The 21,817-nt window shown below is 29.4% G+C and overlaps 1 protein-coding gene across 2 annotated transcripts in view; it reads left to right on the top strand.

Moving 5' to 3' along the window:
- Positions 1 to 11,491: 11,491 nt before the first annotated feature.
- The window catches only part of Cralbp (Cellular retinaldehyde binding protein), a 25,840-nt gene continuing 15,514 nt past the window's right edge, over positions 11,492 to 21,817 (top strand). Inside the window, exon 1 of one of the 2 annotated variants that reach the window (XM_014423190.3) lies at positions 11,492 to 11,565. The gene's annotated coding sequence lies outside the window, so the exon portion shown is untranslated. Of the gene's footprint in view, positions 11,566 to 18,063; positions 18,085 to 21,817 lie in introns of those variants that run through there. The other variant, XM_067052221.1, reaches the window with a different exon arrangement.

Genomic DNA, 21,817 nt, shown 5'->3' with positions numbered 1-21,817 from the left:
GGTTACAGATTTACTAGCAGAGAAGATTCCCACGTAACAGTGATGTTCCTAAAAAATTTGTGAGGAAGAGATAATACAGTATTACCTATATTTTTTATCTGATCTAACGCAACAAGGCCAGAATCGAGAATTTTTAAGTCCCTTATTAGGCTGAGATAATATTTTTTTTTTATAATTTATTTATTGATATTTACAACTGTACATAAAATACATCAAGTAAATTTGAGGAAATCATAATGGTATAGTACAAGCATGTAGAGAAACTACCCATTGGTAGCACTCTGAAAACATTTTTACATTATAAGGACTCGAGGCCATCTTCTTTTCAGACGCCTCGGAGGATTGTCCGGAATAAAAGAGGAAGCAAGATTAGAAACTAATGGGTTTGAGTGGTTAGGGAGTTTATAATGGAAGGATTAATATCTGGTTCGGGCTAGATCGGTTAAAATGGAACATTAAGGTCTTTGTGGATGATTTTATTGGTGACAAAGTAGTGAGTATTTAGGAATTTACGAAGGGTTTTGGATTGTAAGGATTGGATACGAAAGGAATTCGAAGATTTAGTCGAGTCCCAAAGCTCAACGCCGTATGTCCAGATAGGCCTTATAATTGTCATGTAAATCAGTCTTTTGTAATGAATTGGAAGTTTGGACCGTTTGTCTAGTAAGTACTGTAATAGTCGAGATCTATGTGCAGTTTCCTGTCTTTTTAGTCTTGTGTGAGGATTTCAGGTTAGTCGTTTGTTCAGATGTAGTCCAAAGTAGCGGATCTGTTCAACAGGGGTAAGGGCAACATTATTGAAGTATACTGTAGGGCAATCACTAGGTTTACGACGTAGGATAAAGGTGATTTGATGGGATTTGTTGGAATTTATTTTAATCCTCCAATTACGACACCATTCTTCGAGGGCTGTGATATTGGGGGATAATATGATAAACGAAAAAAAGCAGATCTAGGTAATGGACGTAATAATATTATTCTTTGTACTCTTCTTCTCATATACCATGTATCATAAGAGATATGTCGATTATTATAAAACCCATCATTAAACTTAAAAAAAGATGAAAATAATTTAATAAGGTAAATTATAGAGTTAAACCAGATAAATGGAAATTGGACTAGATATTTAGAAAAGTGTACTTCAAGTATCTTAGTACTGCATTAAACCAAACTAAAAGTTTATAAACAAAATTCCTAGTAGTATTTTTTTTTTTAATCTTCATTGGAATTTACAACTGAACATAATTATACATTTAGTAAACTTTGTGCATGTTATTATGGAGTGATATATGCATGTAGAGAAACTACCCATTGGTAGCACTCTGATGAAGTTTTTTACATTAGCAGGTCTCGTGGCCATCTTCTTTTCAGGCACCTTGGAGGATTGTCAGGAATTACTTCCTTACTTTGTCCTATCAACATTTCAGCCACCTCGAGAGCAGTGACTGTAACTAACTGAAGGGTGATCCAAGGCACATTGCGATTTAGCAACAACAGTCTTCTGTATTCCTTATGTACTGTTTTTTCAATCCTTATACAATGACTGAGTATTATTATTTTCTTCAGATATTCCTTCTTATCGCAGCACAGTTTTTTTTTTAACTTCCAGTCATATATGGTATTTTAATTGAGCACCCAGATTTTTGGCTTACTGATTGTGGCCAGACCCGTCCTGCAAGTAAGACCACGAAAGATCAAGTTCTCTCTCGCTCTTTTGAGTTGCCTTCGTTGTACTTAATCTCCGTTCCTTCTGTTGTAGAATTTCCATTAATTTATTTCTATTATTGCCGAACATTATCAAGATATGTCCTACAATTTATGACCATTTTTAAATGTATTATCTAACTACAATGGTCTTATTCTCTACTTTCACAAACAAAGATTTTATTTTGTGCCTACTTGCGTTTCCCTACGCTGATTTCTATTTAATAGGAAAAAGTATTTTGTGCAGTTATAATGTTTAAAAAACTATTCGCGGAAAATTGTGGCTAATGTTATAATAAATTTTTGAAAATTATTTTCAAATAACAAAAATAAGATTTAATTTTTCTTTTCTCGAAAATATTTTGATTTTTTCTTTCAAGGTCTTCTGGCATGTAAATACTTTTGGTAATGATGTTATAAATTTGCTGGAATTAATTCCTAAGGTGGGTTGGGACAAAAAAATTATTTCTGCATTTATAAATTTTTAGAATAGACCATCTGTAGGTTTTTTAATTGTCCATTTTTATTTACCTTACATGCGCTAAAGGTATATATTTCTTTTTGCATAAAATATGAATATTTGATTATAAAGTTTCAGAAATTTCTAAATTATTATACATACTACATATGAATATATATAACGCTTACGGCTGTAACTAAGTAACAAGAATCCTCCGTTAAAGCTTCTTATGTCACTCAATGCGTGACAATCACTTCATTGTCTATTCTGGAACTCCGGAATTCCGGGTTGTTCCATTTAGGAACTTTACATGAGCCACGGAACAAATAAACCTGTGATTATTCATTTTGTTTTTTCTAATTTACGTAATTAATAACAGTTATAATAAAATGTTTGGAAAACAATTTTTTTCAGTGATATTCAAAATTTTAGAGTATTTATACATCATTTAATTTGCAAACAATTATTTTAACACTTTTAAAATAATATTGGTTAGGGAACGTTTGAAATTGATATTTTTTTTATATAACGACTATTCCGTTTTGAAATTATTAGTTTTAGTATTTTTACTGGGCACTCCGCCGTATCATCCAGTTTGAACCCAGGCTACCAAGCTATTTAGCAACTATAAAAGCACTTGTCCCTTCAGAAATGGGTTAGGTAGTAGTCAACCACTCCGTGTTCCTTATTTACGATTATTATGGTTGGAGACCGAGAATCAGGGTCCAAATGATTTTTTCACAATATTATATATTAATTATACATTATAGTATTATAAATATTAATTATAACTATATAGTTTTCTCATCTTGTTTTAATGTTTCCATTAGTTAAATCTGTATAAATAATTAATTTAAAAAATGCTCTTTAAAGTAATATTAATTTTCTTTAGCATCAAAAGAATAATAAAAAAAATGAAACCAACCACACCAGTAGAATATGATAAATTGAAATCTGATAATAAATTTATATTATACAAAAAAAAAAAAAAATACATATATTGTGAGAATGAATTCAGCGACTCCTATAGCCAAGTTAGTAGGAGTTGAATGCAATGAAGGGTAATTGAGGAAACGTCTACTTTATCCATCGGTGGCTCAGAGAATTATAATTAAAGTGATCAGTGCATTATGTTGTAAAAATTATTAAACAACGAAAATTCATTGTTATCGACATACTATGACCACAAAAGGTCAAAATTAGATATCTATTATCAAAAATACTTTAGGAGATGAGAATGCAAATTGTTTTGTGAATGTATCCAAAGCTCAAAATGTTTGAGTTGATACTTTAAGCCCTTAGCGAAAATATTAATCTAGAAATATAATATTAAATTCCTAATGGGGCATTTCAAAATGATTGTACGATTTTTTTTATACCCGCTCAAAAATGCAAAATTTGTTAAAAAACAGACATTGGGGTCCACAATAATAGGTTCGAGTAAGACACTGTAGGTATTTATTCACGAACCTGTTAGAAAACATTCACGAGATTCGAACATTCTAAAGAAAGATCCTAGTAACGAATTCATCAACGTAGCAATATTCTATGTACAAATTCAACAATACTGACAACTAACATTAAATATAAAAACGCCAAAGCTGAAACGAAATTACATGATTGGTCCCTTGTCTTCACTTAAATTTGCATTGTAAGACAAGATAGTACAAGAGCCGGGAAGAAAACAAGGCAGTTATCTCACCCCAATTTTTGATTACTTTAATGAAAACTATGTGTAATTAATAGTCAAAATTGATGAGTCAGCCAAGTATAGATAGGGAGGATAAAAAATGGCGGCTGTTTCAAAATCTTAAAAAAACACTTATTTTTCATTCGGAGCTCTATATCTTAAACACTACCAACAACAATAGAAAATCTAAGAGAACATTATTTAAAGAAGAGTAAATTTTCTGAAATATTAGCCCTAAAAGAGCTATTTACGTCCAATAGTTCTCGAGATATAGCTTTTTAAAAAGCAGAATTTCTTAAAATCTACTGAAAGATCAGTAGTTAGTGAATTTATTTTGAGAAATCTATATCTCAGGAACTATGTGACGTACAGATGTATATTAGCACTTAAATTAAAGCTAGTATAACGGACTATAAAGAAGATTATGACCTTTACCTTCGTAGCAATAGTAGTTTTCATGATATTTGCTAAAATAAATTGATTTATAGTTGTTCGGACAATAAGTTTGATTTATGAAAAACTTCATTTCAGAAACCATTTGACTTACAGATGTCTGGCAGCGCTCATATTAAAGCTAGTTATATTTACTATAAAATAGTTAATAATGTTTATCTTTGTAGGACTAGTAGTTTTTATGATATTTGACAAAATAAACTCTCAAAATGTTAATTTCTAGTTGTGCGTATAAAATGTTGGATTTTTGAAAAAATATATCTTTAGATCCATAAGACGTACATATGTCTACCAACATTCAAAATAAAGGAAATTTAATTTACTATAAAGTAGTTTATGACACTTATCTTCGGAGGGGTAGTAGTTTTTATGATATTCACATATCAATATAAATTTGGGAAATAAAAAATTGTCCGAACAACTATAAATAAATTTATATTAGCAAATTTCATGAAAACTATTACTCCTACGAAGATAAAAATCTTAAACTACTTTATAGCTCATTAAACTAGCTTTAATTTGAGCGCTAATAGACATCTGTTTTTGAGATATAAATTTTTCAAAATAAATTCACTATCTTTTAGTACGTCCCTTACAACATTTTTATAATATGTTGTTTTTTAAAAAGCTATATCTCGAGAACTATTTAACGTAAATTTTAGGGCTCATATTTTAGCAAATTCACACTTCTTTAAATGACGTACTCTTAGGTTTTCTTATGTTGTTCCTACTTTTTAAGATATAGGGCTCCGAATGAAAAATTAAATTCTTTTATCGCTTTGAAACAGCCACCATTTTTTATTCCCCCTACCTATACTAGGCAGACTCATCAATTTTGACTAGTAATTATACATAGTTTTCATTAAAGTAATCAAAAATTGGGGTGAGATTACTGCCTTTTTTCTCCTCTTAGGCTCTTGTACTAAGAGAACATACAGTATTTATGCAGTGAGTTGGTGTTTATCTAAACTTGTCATATCAATTTATGTATTCTACGGTTACGCTGTTGTATAAAAATAATAAATTTAAAAAACAAATTATTAAACTAATTATATTGGATCAATTATATATCTACCTACCTACGTATTACTGTTTTGGATCCCAATACTTTTGAAAATTTCCGAGTTAGTTGTTTGCCTCCCCTGACCTTGGTAACAATAAACACTAACAGAGAAAAACTGCTTTGTTTCATTGTCACTACCAACCAAATAAGTGGGGTCGTTGCACTGCTGAATCAGCCAGAAACACTGCCGGTTTTTATTGGCAACTGGCATAATTAACAGGGCATTTAGAATATCATTAACAAATTTTGTGTAAATTATAAATAAAGCTACAGTTAAATTAAAAGACACAGAAGTCGGGTAAGTTGTTTTTTATTCAACCTTAATAGCCTAATTATTAAGAGCTTCATATAAAAAATATTTGGGAGTTTTATAAGAGCTTTATAAATCATTATAAGGAAACATATTCATTCGTTATTATCATTAACCAAGTGATACTGTGGGTAATTGCTTATCACTGGTCTTTATTTCTAGGGATGATTCATAAGGAAAAATATTTATTCGCTCTGATAATATTTGCAGTAGCCAAAAAAAAAAAAAATGCGTCCAAGATATACAAAATGTTTAAAAGTGAGAAGAAATTTTCATTTTATGTTGATTAAAAAAAATATTCGTCATTAAAAACAATAAAAACTCATAAATCATTATTGTCAACTAGCAGTATCTATACAAACACAATTTTTTTACGACATACCACCTAATCATAAAATAATGTTCTTTGAAATATAAATATTTTGTAGTTAGTGTTATAATATTTTTATTTAACTAGAAATTTAATTGAAACTATTTGACATTAAATTATACTTTATGTTTCCAATGGTCATTATCTAAGTTTATTTATGTAGATAGTTGTTGTTTGACATTAAGGTGATTAAATAATATCTCACCACATAATCGAAAGCGGTAACTAGAAGTCTGTTTAGCACAGTAACATTTTAATCGGCAGATTATAATTGAACTACCAGTTGGTACAATTCGATCCCAGTTAAGTGATTATTTAATATAGGCTTGAAGAACAGATTCATATTTCTCTCTCAATTTTTTTTTATATATATAATATAGATGAAAAGTGATTCTCTATCACCCTATGAAAATAATCGCTGCCACAGTTAGTAGAAAGTGTAGATATGTATAAAACCTTATAAAGAACGAAAGACAATGCAAGAGTTAGTGAGAAACAGTTGGAATCCTTAAAAAGCACTTATCTAAAACCAAATCAATTAGCATATCAACGTTCAACATTCTTACTCAATGTGGAGGGACTCTAGATTATGGGAGGAAGGTATGAGTAAAAAGGGCTAAAAAACTATTGGACAATACTTTCAACCCAAAAAAAATTTGAAATGGTAGTCAAATGTAAAAATATATATAATATTTTTAATTAAAGGTTCTCAATCGAGGGCTTGAGCCAAAATATATTTATTATATAATATATCAGATCTATCATTATATCGCAGATATATATATCCCCAAATTTGATTTTTTTGTAAGACTTTTTTTATAATACAGGATTATTAAAATCATAAAACGATTCTGCATAGAATACTTTGAAGGATAAATTTCCGTAGATAGGATTGATAGATTTACTTCAAACTACCGTTTACGATAGTACTCCGAACAAAACAAAGTTCAGAAAAATCCATATTTGTACATTTGTCCAGAATATGTACTTTCCCCAATTTATCTTATTTTATTGTAGATTTGAAGTACACTAACTGATTTTTATCTTAAAATGTGATAAGAAAGAAATTGCTGAGACGGAATAGCGTTCGGTTTAGGTCATTCAGTTTGAGAATGGGTCGGGGTAGGAAAAAAAAGGTAACAGAAAACTGCAACATTGTGGAGTTGCTTTATTTTATATCATAAACGACATAGAACCCGATTCGTTCGTTATACAACAAATCGTTATTGAAAAAATGTATAACACAATATTTTATAGACCAACGAGTACTATTTGCGAAACTATATAAAAGAAGTAAATGGAATTTTGTCCGGGTGCGGTCAAATTAAAGTCAAATAGTAATATTATATACTATTTTTATTTGAGCCTACGTTTCGCCCCACATTGCAGGGCTTCGTCAGGGCTAAAAAAGATACAAACACTTAACATAAGTAAAAGAAGCAAATGGAAAATTACAAGGGTATACAATGAAACGTAAAAACTAAATAAGAAAAATTAAAGGTTATAAAAAATAAATCAAAACGGTAATAGTAACCGATACAGAGAAGAAATATTAAAGAAAGTACAAATTAAGATAAGGGATAAGAATAAAATCAAATGAAAATGAACAGAATTCATAACTGTTTTGACGGAAATCAAAGCCAGTGAGAACTGTTATAATAATAATATTACAAGAATAACAATAATAATATTACTATTTGTGTATATTATATAATAATATTACTATATAATAATAATAATATTACTATTTCAGTTTAATTTGACCGCACCCGGACCAAATTCCATTCATTGATACACACAGTCAATCAGCAATCTTCCAGTATATATAAGAGAAGGTTTGCGTATATAATTTCTTCACTTATCTTCGTAGGGGTAGTAGTTTTTATGATATTCACATATGAATATAAATTTGGCAAATAAAAAATTGTTCGAACAACTATAAATCAATTTATTTTAGCCCATATCATGAAAACTACTATTCCTATGGAGGTAAAAGTCATAAACTACTTTAAAGTCCATTAAACTAACTTTAATGTGAGCGCTAATAGACATATGTACGTCAAATGGTTTTTGAGATATTAATTTTTCAAAATAAATTAACTTACTACTAATATTTCAGTAAAGTTTTAAGAACTTTTACTTTTTAAAAAGCTATATCTCGAGAACTATTGGACGTAAATAGCTCTTTTAGGGCAAATATATTAGCAAATTTACTCTTCTTTAAATAATGTTTTCTAGTGTTGTTGGTAGTTTTTAAGATATAGGGCTCCGAACGAAAAATTAATGTTTTTTTATGGTTTTGAAACAGCCGTCATTTTTTATTCTCCCTAGCTATACTTGGCAGACTCAAAAATTTTGACTATTAATTATACATAGTTTTCATTAAAGTAATCAAAAATTGGGGTGAGATAACTGCCTTTTTTTTTCTTCCCGGCTCTTGTACTATTGGAATCTCCTCTGTGGCTGTGTTACTATATAAGGTGCATAGTGCTACAATAATATTGAAGGAAATAAAAGTAGTTTTGAATATCTTATTATTATTGAAGCTCTATTAATATTATAGGAGGATTGACAATATTATTTTAACCGCAAGGGGTATTTTGAGCAATATTTCATCAGTTATTGGTAAACTGTGAGTACTGGGGAGTGTATATTGAGACGCTTCTCCATTCTCGTCTTGACCCACACTATTCTTGTGATGGGCGTTACACACTTATTTGTTTCCTCTTTTTCTTTAATAGCCATATCAAACTCATTTAGAACAATATCAAATTCGTTATCTTTCATATTCAGGAAAAAAAAAAAGATAAAGTCTTTTGAGAAAAAAAATATCATAACTGACAGTGTAATATGTGAGGGATGGTACTTTCAGTATACTAATTTCAATAATACTATATCAAAAATACTGACCGTGTAAGTTACACTTAGATTAGATTAATAATGGTACAATGAAAGAATAATTAACATAAAGAATTATCGAGGTTAGGAATCCCCAAATACAAAAATAATATGGCATTGTTCTTTGGAATAATATTATCAACGTGTTCATACGATATAACTGAATTTGTTTTAAGTTAATGACAATAACAGTTTAATTTTCTAAACCATCAATTAATTCCGTTTAAAATATTTCAAATATGAAGTACTATTCAGAAGCTTTAAAAAATATGTCAATATTTTAAATTTTAATATTGCTTGACTTTCGGTCTAGGCCTTTCATAAGTTGGAGTTCTGCCAGTATGTGCGATTTTGTGGATAGCAGCAAACCGAGGACCTTCACTTGACAATTACATATCAAAGGCTTGATCGTTCTCAGATATACACTTAGGGATTATAATTGTATCGCTAATAACATTGAACTTTTGATGAACAGATCGATTATTAAGGATTTGATGTTGATACACAACTGGTTTAGAACTCTCATACTCATAACTTGCGATTTCAGTATTAATTAATATCTTTCTGTTTTTCGTCTTAACTGAAATCTTGCTATTTTGGTCTTAACTAATATTGCCCCCATCTTAATACTTAAACAGATACTAAATTAGGGCTCTAAACATACTAAATGCTAAAGTATTCCCCAATCACTTTCTTAAATTACTATAAATTGTATTAAAAAAAAGACTAGAAGAGCTTTAGGAGACATTGCATGCTCATTAAGTTTTCATTTTACCGAAATTCCAAGAATTTTCTTCAAAATGTATTATTATTTTCCGAAGAAGAGCTAGACACTCCTGGTTGGAATAGTTTTCTTAAACGTAGATCTATGGATGACCACTTCTCTTTACTTCTCGAAACAAAATAACAATGCCATCAAACGGTCAATACTTTGACTGGCTAAGAACGGCCCAAGTGATCATATAGTGATCTATAAGATCGAAAAAAGTTATATTTTTACTCAGAGAAATTTTTAACTATATTTATTTTTAGATCGTTTGTCGAGTAAATAATGTGATAGTCGGAACTGGCAGTTGATTCTGTCGTCCAGGTTTTTTTTTTTTTTTTTTTTTATTGATAGATTTATTTATTGAATACTTGAAGAAGTTTGTCGGGGGTGCGGTCAGCAAAGAACAACATAAATAAACAAAACCATATTTATTTATTTTATGCCGACGTATTTATTGAATATTTTGAATCTGCCACACAGTTGTGGGTAATAGGTAATAGTGATGAATGATCTCATACATTCTAAAATAAAAAAAAATAAAATAAAATAAAATAAAAATAATAAAAAAAAAAAAAAAATAACTCTCTGAAAATATATACAAACAAAATCATAAACAAGATGAACATAATCAAACTATCTGTATGAAAAATAAATAAATAAAATAACATAATGATAAAACAATATATGCAATATTTACAGAATCGACCTGAGGATCCCTGAGCCCACTTTATCCACCACGTGTGAGGGGTAGAGCAGGGCTCAAAAGATCCCAGCGCATACCTGTCGCCGCATCACTGTTAGTGAGCCAGTGGAGGCTGAGCAAGTGCGCTAAAGCTGCAAACACTCAACTTGAGTGGAGAATTTGACCATTGCCAGAACTCTAATTGTCCATTTTTATTTTAATAAGTCTCTTGGCCACTGCCGTTTCAGCTTTCTAGGTGGGCTGTAGGGATGGGTGGAACTAGATAAGGTTTGAACCAAAGGATTAGGATGGTTGGAAAGGCTTATATGGAATCGTCCTGTTTTTACTCTCGTATTAGAATTCCAAGGAAGTCGTTTGCCCACTTGTAGTTTTAGGTAGCAGATCTGTTCAACAGGGAGTAGTGGAGTATTATTAAAGGCTAATGTAGGGTAGGATCGAAAAAAATAAACAAAAAATTTTAATTGAAAAACGTTCTTAAGATATAGACAATTTTCATTTTATTTTTGGTCCAGTTTGCATGATAATGATAATGGGTATCTAATTATTAAAATTTCAAATTGTTCCTAATTTGGTTAATGTTTAACCCTTCAAAGGTCAGTGGCTGTACTTATCCATTCTGTCTACATGTTGGAATTTTCAATTAATAACAGTTAAATTACTTTACAAACGGGAAAATATACTTAATAAAGGAACGGAAAAATAATGGCTTGTTAGTTCTTTACATCCAGTAATTGTTTTACATGGGACAAATATGGTTTTGATCAGGCATCATTATTGGTGATGAACAAAGGTAGTGACAATTCTTTTCAGATTTTCTATGTATTGGCAGTTTTATTCAAGAAATTCGTTTTGTAAACTGGTCTAAAGTAATTTTAGGAACCTATTTGATTTTGTTTTCCTTACCTACGGTGATATGGATAACGTCAGAAAGAATTTATGACCCAAAACTGGAATAAGAAGCCAAGGTACGTTCTTGGCCTTAAAATTGTCATTCGCTTCAAAGGCCCCTTAATTCAGGGGGGAGGGGAGTCGCAGGTCGCAGCTCTCTAGGGCAAGTGGGGATGAGGTTGGGTCTTGAGGAGCGATTGTCGCCGACACCGCAGTTGTCATTTCGCTTCCTTCCTGGCTCACTTACAATACAGCAGGTTAGTTGCAAGTTCATAAAGTAGATATTTTATACCTATAGCATATAAATTATACTTGCTTATGATGAAAAATCAGAACAATCAGTTAAATATGACTGTAAAATAAAAGATTTGTTTGTTAAAAGATTTTATTTCTGGAGTAAGGAAGGAATAAAATAAATTCGTAATTAGGGCTATATCATAGTCAATGCACTTTAATAATGCAAGTTAATTAGTTAGTTAGTGTTTAAAAGAAAAGTTTAATTTATCTTTCTTAACGAAAAATTTATCAAAAAACAAATTTTTATTTAAATATAATTTTTTTTTTCAATTATTTGAGACTTGTATTTATTTATTAAATAAATCAAATGGTATCCTTGTTTAGTTTCAACACTCTTTAGTATATCAATAGTCCAACGTTTCGGCCAAATCGGCCATCTTCAAGGACAGTTTGTTTATATGATAGTGATAGTCTTGATTTATCGAAAATTAAAAGTTTTAAAAATTAATGATACTTTGAAAAAATTTAATTCTCACCTCACATCAAAAATTTAAAATGTTTTGCAGGCTATCCTGCCCAGGTCATTAATTATAAGTCAAAATCACCCTATTTTTTCAAAACTTTATTAATTTTTAAAACTTTTAATTTTCGATTAATCAACAGGGGTAGAAATAATAGATTTTTTTATGTGTTTGGTTTGACACTACGAATCCGAATTTGTGACTTTGACATACGTCCGGTTTATTTTATTATTATTAACTAAATAACTAAACTAAACTATAGTTTATTCATGAAAGCCCTGAAATTTACGTTAATTTTTCGTTCAATGCTCAATATCTTAGACAATATATGAAAAATATATCACACTTAAAACAGCATTCATACCTTGTTTACAGTAGAGCAAACTTGATAAAAATGTACTTCTTATATATCTCTGTACGTTCAATGGGACCTCGAGATATAGTTTTTTTTTCTATGAATTTTTTTTTTTTTTCTGTCGAACGAAAAGATATAACATTTTATAAATTTATATTGGCAAATATCATAGAAAGTACTGCTCCTAAGAAGAAAATCATTATACTCTAACCTAGTTCAAATGTCATTTTTCAATTACGGTAAAGTGATTTTAACAGGTTTCGCTTGGAACACTAATAGACGTTTACGTTAGGTAGCTCCTAAGATCTCAAACTTTTTTCATGATCATTCATTTCCGCAGTATAACAATGTCAAAATCTTATTAAAATATTTTTTTATCTGCTCTGGAGTAATGAACATTTTCAATCATATTTCATTAACCGAATTGATAATGCACTATAAATAATTAAATCATAACTAATAAGTAATCATAATTAATAAATAAGTCATACTGTTAATAAAACAGTTAATTAATAAGATGACTGCTACATAAAATTGCATTCAGAATAGAATAGAAATTAATAAAATATAGCAGTTTCACTAGTATTTAATCTATGCAATTCAAATAAAGCTGAAAAATAAATAATGATGGGAAATAGTTGAGAGTGGCTTAATTATATGAGAAGAAAGTTGCTAGGTGCGGTCAAAACATAACACGAATAAGTTAGGATAACTTATTTAATACCAACGTTTCGGCCAGAATTTCTAGCCTTCATCAGACCTAAGAACAAAGAATAAGATAAAAACCAATGAATACATAATACATACAAAAGAAAATATAAGCAGAAGGACCTAAAATAAATAATTGTACAAAATGAAATTAATAAAATTACTGTGATGAAAGAAGTGGAAAATAAAATGTATATAAGTAATTGAATAAGTGAATAAAAATGACATAATTAAGGAAATAAAATAAAATCGAAGTTATATAATGCAAAGAAATATGAATATTTTATTTCATTAATAATTAAAATTTTGGAAAGAAAAAATTAAATTGAGAGAAAGAAAATATATGTAACCATAATATTAGATAAAGAAACAAGATATGAGTTAAGTTAGACAAAAGAAGTGAATAGAAAACATAATTATTGTTATTTCTGGCTGAAATGTTCGCACGACTTAATAAATTATTTCAACTTATTTGTGTTATATTTTGACCGCACCCACCCAACCATCTTCTCCGCATGAAAAATATATAGTTCGAAGGTGAAGAATTGTAATATTTAGGTTGCTTAGATATATCAGATTAGTTTTTTTCTATGTTTTATAATTTACTCAAGACTAATTCGAAGGGCATTTTTCAATATTTTTTTTGTCCATTGGTTCAAAAATGAGAGCAGCATTTTAATACAACTGAGCAGGAAAAAAGAATATTTTAACATCCAATCGCCAAAAATCAGTTATCTTGAGGAAAGTTTCATTTCTCGTAAGAGAGGTATATTACTGCTTAAAGCATTGATTTTACGTAAAATTTACTTTTAGTGAGTTTATAATAATCTTCTTCATAGGAGTTGCCTGGCCAAAGTAACATGGATATTATTATGGAAATTTATATTTGCCAAAATCACTAGAAAACGTATAGATTGTATTTCCTAAAATTTGAGTAAAATTGCTCTACAAATAAGGCGTGAATAATGTTCTTCATTGTAGATATTCTCCTTTAACATGTAATATTATATGATATATAATATAACATGAAAATTAACGTAAATTTTAAATTTTTCTTAAAATAAACTTCCGGTCATCTATAGAGCTCGCAAAATTATATATTTAATTGGAATCCGAAACCCAAATAACATATTATATATTATTACATACAAATGAGAAATACCTTTTGCGTTTATTTGACTTTATCCCCTTCGTTTCTGGACTAAAACGAAGACACTACGTCGTCTCTCTACTTTTAAATGAGATCAGTTTAAATAGATATTTCTTTATACTAGCATTTTTTTTTTAAACAACTAATTTCCACTAGTGAATCTTCGGGATCCTGGATAATATTATGTAATGTTACATGATAGAAACTAAGATTTTGATAGTTATTTTGGTCAATGACATGAAAAAGGAACCTTTACAACATTTTTCAAGTTCATCACAGGAATGTTTAAATTAATTAGACATTTTTGTGACAAGCAATTTTAACAACGAGCAAATTGTTCTTAAACAGACTTTAAGATTCACGGCAAGCGATTGAAATTCTGCCATTTACTATAAGAAAAGGAAGAAATTAGTAATTAATAAGGTTTATCTATTTGGGATTGAAATATGATCTTTTGAAATGAAATTGCTATACTTGGTTATACGTATAAAAGTTTATAAAAAACCAAAATTGCAACTGTAATTAAAGATCTAGAAAGGGAAAAAGGAAGGGAAGGGAAAAAACTTACTTTTAAATAAGATGTTAATCACTGCCAAAAATTTATAAAAGACAGACGGAATTATGACCAATGACTAAAAGAGTTTACTCGAGAAATTAAAAATTACCATTTTGGGTTCCTGGTATGTTTGACTCGATATGGATGTATAAACATTTTTCAACGAGGACGTTATTTGATTAATATAACTCTAAACCTTATGATGTGTTGATTGCTGTAATTTGAATGAGAGGATAATATCGTAGGATCGTAATGGGTACAAATAAGTTGAACTTATTTTTGTATTATTTCTACTGATGTTTTGCTCTATATCACGTTTCAGGGCTTCATCTGGGTTGAAGAGGAAACGAGATAACAACTGTAATAAAATGAAAAATGATATAAACAGTATAAAACAAATAAATAATACTCGTAATATAAGAAGGTTACGTTCAATATTGCATCATTAACAAATTGTACAAAAAAGATAAACATAATTATGAGAGATTGTTGACCGTGGATGTCTTATACGAGAAGATGGTTGGGGTGCGGCCAAAATGAAATACAAATAAGTTGATGTAACTTATTTAATTGTGCCAACGTAAAAAGAAAAACATTGAAAATATTTGTACACTATTGTATACTTTATAAATACATCGGCAGAAATTAAATAAAATAGGTTTCACATATTTGTATTTATTACTACTTTCTCTGACACATTTAATAATGAAATTGGTTCTTCAGCTTTTTACACTTGTCTAGACGTATTGTATATAGTTATCGGTAATTCGAGGTAAAGAAAAAACTGGTCTTTAATTCGCAGGTATTGTACGCTGTATTATATTTTCTCAAGTTTAAAAGAGAGTAATTTGTACAGATGTTTCCATACAAATAAAAGTCTAATTATTAATTTGTTTTTAATAGCATTTAGCAATTCTAATAATTGAATAGCTTTTTCTGAAAAGGTTCTAACTACAACATTTGACAAAAAGATTCGTTTGAGTAAAAAAGCTTCATTCTGACTTGTTCTAGATATCAATAAATGAATATTTTCATAGCTTGAATTGTGGATATAGAGAGAGATGACATCGTCATCAAATCTTCTGGTTTGCTAAGCTTTTATTTTTATTATTATCAATGACTTAAATGTTAATTATTAAGATAAATTAAATCTAGCCAATATCTTATTATTATATTCCCTTTCATATTTAAACCTTTCATTTGCATTGAGACATAACACTTCACATTCCTTTTCATAATCAATTTTAGTATACCTATTCATTATGTATTCAAATTATATTATTCTACGATAAAATTATTGTTTTTTTTTATTAATGCACCAATAACGTCGCAAGAAATTTTAAACTCTAGACGGTCCTAATTGTAAAGCTTTTGTTAGTAGTTACCGGTAATAAAAAGTTTATGAAAATATTTTAATTACCTTTTTAGAAAAAAAAAATTATCGAAAAAAAGGCTTCAGCAATAACATCCTTATAATTTTAATAGTAGGAGGACTCCTCAACCAAAAGTTATAACTACAAAATTTACCAAAACTATATTTTCTGACCTCATTTGAGTGTTGCCGGTAATTTAGCTAATCCATGAATGAGTGCTTCATTCTTAACGAAGGCTCCCGTGCATCAAAACTGAAAATACGTTAAATAGTTCGAAGGTAAGGCTTTTTTTCCCATAGAAATGTTAGAACTTTTTTTAGAGGATTCCCGGAGACGATCATCTGGGCTTTTTAGTAAAGCGAAAATGGTTAAATCAAAATGTGTAATAATGATTTTTGTCATCAAAAATTAATGAAATAATTTATTAAGATTTTCAAAATCGCTAATATGTACTGCCCAAAATGATAGGTAACATCGTCAGGCTGAAGGGATAATTGATACAGTGAAATTTTCGCGAAGTTCAGATTTATTGCTATCTACTTGAACCAAATCTACGCTTATGAGTTAACGAAATTGGGAAGTTATTGATAATTTCACAATTTAGTAAGTTAGGTTCCGTGACTAAATTGTTAAAAAATTTAATAGCTGGCTTATAATCTAAAAACCGGATAAATAGAAAAAAAAATTAGTTTTCGTAAAAAATATCACTGGACTAATTATATTTCTAAATGGATGATACGACATTAGATAAGTATATAGCAAAATTTTGCTGAAAATCTCTTTAAATTTTTGTATTCATAGATCGTTGAAAATGACTCAATGAATCCTCGTCGATGAGCATTTGTAATAACAAAACTGTGGGGAATAAACTTACAGTAATAAATAAAGGCTTAAGAAACCTGAAGATACCATACTGATACCACCAATAACCCCTATTTACTTACATAAAGGAGGCCGAAATCACGCCGTAAGTTTGCAAAAGCTTTGGGATTTTTTTAAAAATTTTTAATTGTGACACCATAGAGTATGAAAGAACATAGCTTGCCACTAAAGATTGTGGTCGGGTCGGTTCTTGAATCGCAATCAAATATGGCGCACTAGCCACATTTTCACCCATGATGTCCAAAATATCGGTCCGATTTAATAAGTAACATGATGATGAAATGAAATTAAAAATAAAAGTTTATATTCTTAATTTTTTCCCTTATTATTATAACTACAACAAAATGCAAGTTATAAGTTATTTTTTTAAATTAATTTTTATATATTTTAAAATACATAAATAATAATGAAAAAATTAAACTTTTGATAGTTGATTTAACAACTTTTAAATTTATTACATATATAACTGGTTAAGATATACGTGCATTTGTTATTCAGTTCTAAAGAGTTAACACATTTCTGCAATCGATATTTGCAAGCAATAGACAGAGTAATGGTATAGATACAGTTCATTAGCTTGTTTTCACACCTGAAGGCACGCAGCGCGACCTACTATAGCACAGTGATACAGTGTAATCTAGCACAGTCTTTTTTTTACAATTTACTTAGGTAGTTGTTCTTATGTGTTCCATAACCAAATTCCATCAGATCCAGAAGCGCGTGAGGTGTTGAATATCTTTGTTCACTATAACAATAATAATAAATAGCATCCCAGATTTCAAAGAAGAAACAAACAACTCTATTGCCTTGATTGATTACCAAAAGGCGTACGGTTCAGTATCCCATAGAACTATTAAACGTTTCTAAGTAGATCTTAAAATTAGTGATCTATTAGAACGTCTGAGGAAGACTTGAAAAGTGAAATTGTAGTTACCTGTCCCTGAGTACCAAGCTGTGCACACCAATTAATAAAGGAATATTTCAGGGAGATTCTGTAAGTCCGTTACTATTTTGTCTTGCATTAACTCATTTGAGACCAATTGTACACCGTGTGTTCAATGCTTTTCCGAGCCAAAAAGACCAACTGCACACCGTGTGTGCAATGATCTTGAGTTGCAATTATTAGTCAGTAAGGAAAAAGCGGCCGTTGGAATAACACTCATTTAAAACAAAAATTATCCTAGAAGTGTGTAAAAATAAAATTTCATGTTGGTTTTAATTGTTTGCGTTTATTTCAAAAAGTTATCAATCTGTAAAACCAAAGTAAGGGTCATCCTTCCAGGAAAATTCATTATCTTGTACTGCTTCTTAAAAATTTATGTTTCTTTATGTTTATATACATTTTTTTTTATTTCATTTTATCTATAATTGTATTTTCTTCATTACTGACGCTAAAATAAGGGTTTCATATTACCCGACTATTTTTGGAATTTTGGAATAAATGTTGTTTAGTTTAATAATATGTTTTTACTTTATTTTATATTGCACACTTGGTGTACCATCTGTCTCACGTAATAAAACATTCAGAGGAGCTACTTGCACACACGGCGTACAGTCATCTTATTGGTACAAAGCGACTCAATTCTATTACATACATTTTTTTTCTTTTTTTCTTTTTTTTTTTATCAAAAATGGCATTTAAAGCAAAAAAAAAGTTTTGGATTCTAGTGGTGGTATCCAAAAATATGTGCTGTCTCCAAGTGATTGATTGAATGATTCCGGAATGGGTTACAAACTTCATAGAAATGGAATCATAATATCTCATATTCTGGGTTTGGATGATTAAAATTGTATTCCAGAAACGAGAAAGAATTGATGAAAATGATCTAGACGGTAAAGTCATTCAGCGAGGATTGGCCTTGCATTGGATAAAGATAAGTGCGCTGTTATCCATGTTATTAAGGGATAGATATCATAAAATGCCGATGTGGAGCTCATTAAAAATGATACAATAAAACAACTAAGCGATTCAGACTATTATAAATATCAAGGGGTTTCTCTACTCGCCTGTAAATCTCCAATTTAACTTAGATCAAATTTACTAAATGTATTATAATGTACAGTTGTAAATAGCAATAAATAAATATTAAGGTTTTAACTAACTTTTGAAAATCAAGAAAAATTTATTTCATATTATTTTACTATTGGAGTTCTATCAGTGGGTAATTCTCCACATGTTTGTATCATGTCTCTATGTCACCTACAGCAAATTTACTTGTTGTATACAGTTGTAAATAACAATAAATAAATTATTAAATAAATAAATAATATTATTTTACAGAAATAAAAGCCTCTCTCTTGGGAGGTATGAATCTGGTTTATAAACAAAAAATTGCCACTACTTAATTGATTATTTTTAAACAAAATAATAATATGTCAGATATATTTAATTTCTTCCGTCAAAACCCTAGTCAGGAAGGTCAGTTCAAAGGATATTTCAATCCTCCCACCTGTGCCTTGGCTGTTGGTTCAGGACTTCTTGTAATTCATCCTTCATGAAAAGGGGGTCTCTCTATTGTTAACCTGAACGGACATTAAATGAAAGTATCGGTTCGAACTTCATAAGTTTTTTCGAACAGGCTCATTTTAACTATTGTCTATTCTCACTGCTTTTAAGTATGCTGTCTATTCTGTTATAAAACTTTAATTTTCCGATGACTATTTCGATTTCCCCCTTAACAGGTATCCTATTCAGCTCCCCAATATTTAGAAGGAGAGAATTGACTATTCAAAATATTGTCAAATTTTTTAAAAAATTTGTTCATCACGTCTACCGGGTCGATCTGGTTATTATTTTCATTTCCAATTCCATTCATTACCCAGTTTACACGATCTATGAAAATCCTTGCATATACCTTATAAGGTATTTTATATTTCGTTGTTTTCCCTACAACGAGCTGTGAAATGATAAAACAGGAACTTTAGGAGGAAGGTTATGCAGTTATCAAGGTGCACAACATCCAGCACCTCAGAACCTAATTACCGCTTCCTATGTTCTCCATTGACCTCCAAAAAAAAAAAAAAATTATAAAAACCAAAAATGAAAATATTTTCAGTATTATATTCGTATTACATAACAATTCAGTATGGTCCAGAAGAGGTAGTTTATTTTTTTTATATAAATCCTAAATGGACTTTCTCAATGAGATAATTTGGAGAAAAGCAGCAACACATTTTATATGTTCTAGGAACAAACAAAAATAAATAATGCGCTAAAAAGTATTTTAAGATATGAAAAATTTAAAAAAAAAGAAAAGAAATATACGTACTTTAAATAATTAAAATCGTGTTTTTCGCAAAAGACGACAAAAAAAAAAATAATAACTGGAAAATAGGGAAATTTCTTGAAATTTAATTACAGGACCTATAATTGTCGTATGAAATAGTTTTAGTGCTTAAATAGCGATTTTTATAACTACCTACTGTAAAAATTTCATGCAAAAATAATTTTAACTCTTATAATTACATTGAATGTTCTCAAAAGCAACTATTTTTCAAAGCTCTATCTGCTTTCAAAGAGTTGCTCAATAACTTTGTGGAATAAATGTGTGGTTCGATTTAGAACCTCAAAACCGCCATTATAATTCGCACTTTTTCAACTGCCAGCGGAGGGAAAATGATAAATGGTAGGGGAAGCGGTAAGATTAAACGATATAATCAATCATCGATAAACATGTTTAATTTACAAGTAGCATAGTCATTTCGAGGTCTAATAAAGTCCTTTATATTGAATAATTCCCAAGATAAAGTTTTACCAAAACCAATATTTTCTTTCCAAAACGAGAGAAAAATCGTTTGTGAATTTCTTTTGGTAAATATCATAAAAACTAATATTCTTAGGGAAAATACTTTATGTTGCTCTTAATGAACTTCCAATTGAGCCCTAATAAAACTCTTTACGTTCAATATTTCCCAAGATATAGTTCTTCAAACGCCAATATTTTTCACTGAACTAAGAGATAACAATATTTTGTAAATATATTTGTGCAAATACGATGGGCACTGCTACTCTTACTGAGACGTTCATTTGAAACCACTTTATGTTGTATTGAACGAGATAGAAATTGAGTCTTTACCGACATATATATGTCAAATATTTCCTGAGATATCAATTTATATTGATTCAGATATTTATATTGAAAATTGTGTAATAGTTCAAAAATATTTATACGCTTCGCTATATTTATAAAAATATCTGAGATTAATCATATTTCACAAAATAATGTAATAACTCATTAATAATCAACTTGCTTGGAAAAAATGTTGGTGTTTGAAAAATTTTGTTTACCTAAGTATATTGATAGTGTACTTCAAAATATTGATTATGAGGGCTCAATTGGAAGCTCGTTAAATGCACCATAAAGTAGTTTATGGTGAATATTTTCCCAGATATAGTAGCTTTCATGATATTTGCCTAAGTATATAAACAAAATGTTGTTCCTCGTTAGTTAGAAAAAACATTAGAGATTGAAAAAATATTTCTCAGAAAATATTGGACGGAGGGAGTTGTATTAGAACTCAAATACTAACTGAATATTGACTTACTTTATTTCAACATTAATAATAAAATTATCGATATTATCGCTTAACCAAAATGTTTGTTTTGGAATTAAAAAGAAATATTTAAAAGATTGGAATAAGTTCTTTTCCGAACAACCAGATTCCAAAAGTTGTCGGCTTTATGCGAAAAAAAACACTATCCCAAATATATATATTCATAAAACATA

The sequence above is a fragment of the Halyomorpha halys genome, unplaced genomic scaffold (assembly GCF_000696795.3).
Source record: "Halyomorpha halys isolate HHAL.00 unplaced genomic scaffold, Hhal_1.1 Scaffold409.1, whole genome shotgun sequence".
In the NCBI taxonomy this organism is placed as follows: Eukaryota; Metazoa; Arthropoda; class Insecta; order Hemiptera; family Pentatomidae; genus Halyomorpha; species Halyomorpha halys.
This window is presented reverse-complemented; position numbering and strand designations above follow the sequence as displayed.